The following is a 5,506-nucleotide window of genomic DNA, read 5'->3' on the forward strand; positions in this document are numbered from 1 at the left end:
GAATAAAAATACTGTGGTTTTTCTCTCCCACACTATAATTTTACTAAAATGTTACATAGTTCCAGAGTTAATCAGGATACTCTGTGAAATTAAACCTTAATTGCGATTTGGCTACTTCCTTCTTAGGGAAAATTAAAAGAGAAATATTAGAAAATGATAATTTCAGGCTGGATGCAGTGGCTTATGCCTATAATCCCAACACTTTGGGATGACAAGGTGGGAAGATTGCTCGAAGCCAAAGGTTTGAGACCAGCCTGAGTAACATAGTGAGACCCTGTCTCTAAAAATAAAAGTAAAAAAACTAGCCGTGTGTTGTGGTGTGCCCCTGTAGTCCCAGCTACTTGAAGACTGAGGTGGGAGGATCACTTGAGCCAAGGAGGTTGAGGCTGCAGTGAACCATGATTGCGCCATTACACTCCAGCCTAGGTGACCGAGTGAGACCCTATCTCTGAAAAAGAAAAAATAAAATGATAATTTCATCAGAACTTGTTTGAAAGAGAAACGTTAGTTTCTTGAACAAAATTAGGAGTGCACATTTGAGGGAATTTTGGTTATTTCTACTGCAACTGAGGAAACAGGTATATTACTATGTTTGATTTGTAATTAACAAGGCCTCATATCCCTTTTTGCCCCCGCTTCGGGGAACAGAATATTTCTTAAGTTTGACATTTCCTCTCTTAATGTTCCCTTTGGAAAACATAAAATATAAATAGTGATTAAGGTCTTTCCAGATAATGTCCTGTACCAAAGTGTAGAAAGAACATACATAATGTCCCATACGAAAGCATAGAAAGAACATAACATGACATGATAATGTAAAGTAATATATGATGGTATTTTCATCTCAGGGCTATATTATATCCAGCTGGTAAGTTTTATTTGTATGTTTGTTTATAATTGAAAAAGTATGTAGTCTTTTACTTATCAATACTCTCTGATACTTAAAAATACTGCTAGCATTATGAGAAGTACAAAGGTACTAAGATTTACCTAGTAATTTTTTTTAATCTCTAAGAAACTTCAGTGGAAGCAGGACTGCTTCCACTGAAGTGAAAGCTAAGATGTAGTTAGGAGTTGTCAAGCTTTACACTAGAGCCTATATGAAGTTTTGATTCTAAATGTTACTGTACCTTCTGACAACTGTGAATGAATGAACCTGGTTCTTGGGGAGCCCGTTCTGGTTTTCTCTTTGCACAGTTAAGCTGGGACTAGCATCATTCTAGTTTGCAGGCAACATTCTCTGGGAAGCTGGTCTACGGGGGAGCTGACATCTTCTGAACCTAGTCCCCACAGAGAACTTCGAACGAGTGGAATCAAGAGGTTACGTGCATTCTTGCTCATGTCACAATGCTGGACATGTGACTTCAGAGAAGCATGTCCAGGTCAATATGATTGAGCTGTTCCCGCAATACAAAGCCTTGACCATAGAGCGATTCAGAGGCAAATGCAGCCTTCTCAGACTCTTAACCAAAACATTGGTGTGACATAAAATTATAATAAAAGATATACAATTATTTCAAAAGTACTGTTTTACTGGGATATCTCAAAGGACTAAGAAAATCTTATCTCCTATCTTTTATTTGTTGATAGTTATTCATCACTCATTCAGCCTTTACTGAAAGCTTATCATGTATCAAACAATATGCCAGGTGTCAGAGAGGCAGCAAAGAGAGTACAATTGAGTTAGATAGAGTACCTGCACTCAATAATAATAACAGCTAACACTTATATAGTGCTTTCTGTGTGCCAGGCTTGTCCTAAGTGATTTTACATGCACACACCCTCACTCAATCCTTATAAAAACCCAATGAGAGGCCGGGTGCGGTGGCTCATGCTGGTAATCCCAACAACTTTGGGAGGGTGAGGCGAGCAGATCACTTGAGGTCAGGAGTTCGAGATCACCCTGGCCAACATGGTGAAACCCCATCTCTACTAAAAATATAAAAATTAACCAGGCATTGTGGCAAGTGCCTGTAATCCTAGCTACTCAAGAGGCCGAGACAGGGAAATCACTTGAACCTGGTAGGTGGATGTTGCAGCTTGCTGAGATCGTGTCACCACACTCCAGCCTGAGCAACAGAGTGAGACTCCATCTCAAAAAAAAAAAAAAAAAAAAAAAAAAAAAAATTAAAAACCCAAAGAGGTGGCTACTATTATCATCCCCGTTTTGCAGATGAGGACATGGGTACATAGAGATTAAGTAACTTGCCAAAGATCTCACAACTGGTAAGTGGCAGAGCAAAATTTGAAAACAAACAATCTTGTTCCAGAAACTGTACTTTTAACTTCATGATAAATAGCTTCCTGAGGAATTTATGATCTGAGTATACATAGTAAGTACCTCCCCTTTAAGGGTAAGGCAGTAGGTAGTGGTGAGTAGGGAAGCAAAAGGTGACTCAGGTTGAGTAAAACAACACCAGGCATATCTGACTCAAGGAATGCTTCAGAGGCCGGGGGTGCACACCTGTAATCCCAGCATTTTGGGAGGCTGAGGCAGGAGGATCACTGGAACCCAAGTTCAAGACCAGCCTGGACAACATGACGAAACCCTCTCTTTACAAAAAATACCAAAATTAGCTGGGCGTTGTGGCACATGCCTGTAGTTCCAGCTACTCAGGAGGCTGAGAGGTAGAAGGATCACTTGGGCCTGGGAGGTTGAGGCTGCAGTGAGCTGTGATTGTGCTACTGCACTCCATCCTAGGCAATAGAGTGGGACTCTGTCTCAAAAAAAAGAAAAAGAAAGAGAAAAAAAGGAATGCTTCAGTCTGCTTCAAAGAAAAGAGTGGAGTAATGTGAAGTATTAAATGTAGCAAGAGGCCACTGCAGTAGCTCACACCTGTAATCCCAGCACTTTGGGAGGCTGAGACGGGAGGATCACTTGAGCCCAGGAGTTCGAGACCAGCCTGGGCAACATAGTGAGACCCTGTCTCTTAAAAAAATAATAAAAAGTAAATAAAAATAAATGTAGCAAGAAATTGGAAATCTTTATCAACAGATAGCAATCCAGTTTAATGTTATGTGCATGGCCACAATCCTTATTCCACTGTATCCTCCTTTCACATATATATTATGAAGATTAATGAATACAATAATTCTGATAACATTTCTTTTCTCCCTTTCTCCCTCCTCTGGTAGAGTACTCACATAAAGGCTGCATTTACAGTTGAGGTTAGAACTTGTCTAGGCATGTCTGGTGAGCTGATGGGAGGAGTCTGCCAGAAGAGTATGTTCAGAATACTGGAAACCTTAGGGAGAAAACTCCTGAAGGTAGAAAATTGCAGAAATTATAATATAGCCTCAGCTGCTATCAAAGAAGGATGGCTTTAGTATTTTTGGTAGAGAAGCAGTGTAGCAGCAAATTTTAAGAGATATATGAGAGGTATTTAAGTAGATCATGCCTGTAGGTCATTTAGTAGTAGTATGCAATTAATAAATATTCATTATTACTTGTGTGACAGTGCTCACCCCACACTGTCCTTATAGAAACATATTTGCAGAGACCTGGGGAGAAAATGCAAACATGCCAGAGGGCTTCATAAGACCATACATACCCTTTAATGACTCCATTAAGTGTTATCAACAAATGTTAGTAATAATAAATATAGTTATTATCATTATTGTTCTTATTACAGCCCCATTTTATGTTATTACTGATTTTTTAACGGGGTCATTGAGAAAATAAGACTTCATTTTCAAAATATTTAAATGTCCAGTCAGATCCTGGCAGCAGCTGCAGCGGCTCTCCTTGCCATTTCCTTTTCACTTCTGGAAACATGGGCTCCCATGTGGCTGTCTTTCATGATGTCATCCAGTTGTTCAGTGACATGAAAGTGTGCAAGTCTTCAACACTAGAAAAGGCGAAGAAGTGCAAGAAGTTGCTGCTCTTCTGCCTGAGTGAGTACAAGAAGAACATCATCCTCGCAGAGGCCAACAAGATCCTGGTAATTAATGTGGACCAAACCATTGATGATCCCTATGCCACCTTTGTCACGATGCTGACAGGTAAGGACTGCCCTACGCCCCCTATGATGCCACCAAGGACAGCAAGAAGAAGGACCTGGTGTTTGTCTTCTGGGCCTCTGAGTCTGCATCCATTAAGAACAAAATGATCTATGCCAGCTCCAAGGACACCATCAAGAAGAAGCTAGGGGTCAGCACCGTCATCTTCCTGGAGGACAAACCTTTGTGATCCCCTCCAGCCCCTTTCCTGGAGAATCTAGTAGTCCTAGACCTGCCCTCAGGGACTACAGGCTGACCCCTTCCTACCAGACTGGAGGGGCTGGGGGAATCCCAGCAGAGGGAAGGCACTCCCTTTACCCCAATTGCCAAACAGACCCCCAACTCCCTGGATTTTCCTCCTCTCTCCATCCCTGACAGTTCTGGCCTTCCCAAACTGCTTGGATATTCTGCTTCCTCTTGGGTTGAAGCAGACCAAGTTCCCCCAGGACCCCCAGTTGGGGAAGGCCTATATATATATTTTAAAAACAACCCCGCTCTCCACCTGTTCCTCCCCCTTCCCATGGTACAACTTCTAACCACAACAGTGACTCTGTGCTTGTCTGTTTAGTTCTGTGTATAAATGGAATGTTGTGGAGATGGCCCCTTCCCACGCCAGCTGGTTCCTCTCCCTTGGTTATGGCCACTAATGGAAACCAGACTAATGACCGACCTTTAATTTAAAAAAAAAAAAGAAAAGACAAAAAAATAATACTCAAATGTTTAAGCAGATTTCCCTAAACAGAAAGAGTAGAATAGAATACATATGAATAAGCAAACAATTTAATTGTTACTACTGGGCATTATGGTATGGATTTTGCTTTCCTACAGAAAATAACTCCACAACTGATTTTATTAGTATATAATTAATTTCTTGCTAAGAGTCATTTTCACTTATCTTGCCATTGGATATTTGTGAAATCACTAATATTTCTTTTATCCATCATTCATATGTAAGTAAATAAGTACCTTACTTCCTCTTTCCAGGCAAGCAGAGGTTCCAAATATAGCCATGTGTCACATAACAGGGATTTGTTCTGATGAATGAATCCATAGACAATTTTGTCTTTGTGCAAACATGATAAAGTGTACTTGCACAAACCTAGGTGGTGTAGCCCACTACACACCTAAGCTATGTGGTATAGCCTGTTGCTTCTAGGCTACAAACCTGTACAGCATGCTACTATACTGAGTATTGTAGGCAAATGTAACATAATGGTCAGTATTTGTGTATCTAAATATACCTAAATATAGAAAAGGTACAGTAAAAATATGGTATAAAAGATAAATGGTATACCTGTATAAGGCATTTACTATGAATGGGACTTGCAGGACTGGAAGTTGCGCTGGGTGAGTCAATGAGTGAGTGGTGAATCACTGTGAAGGCCTAGGACATTATTGTACACTACTGTAAACTGCATAAACACCATACACTAGGATATAATTTATAAAAAATTTCTTCAATAAGTTATTAAATAATAACAAAGTAATAAGTTATTATTACATATCA

General features: G+C 40.1%; 1 pseudogene; it reads left to right on the forward strand.

Moving 5' to 3' along the window:
• Positions 1-3,773: 3,773 nt before the first annotated feature.
• LOC115900385 lies at positions 3,774-4,656 on the forward strand (annotated as a pseudogene).
• The last annotated feature ends 850 nt before the right edge of the window (positions 4,657-5,506 follow it).

Source organism: Rhinopithecus roxellana, chromosome 11 (assembly GCF_007565055.1).
Source record: "Rhinopithecus roxellana isolate Shanxi Qingling chromosome 11, ASM756505v1, whole genome shotgun sequence".
In the NCBI taxonomy this organism is placed as follows: domain Eukaryota; kingdom Metazoa; phylum Chordata; class Mammalia; order Primates; family Cercopithecidae; genus Rhinopithecus; species Rhinopithecus roxellana.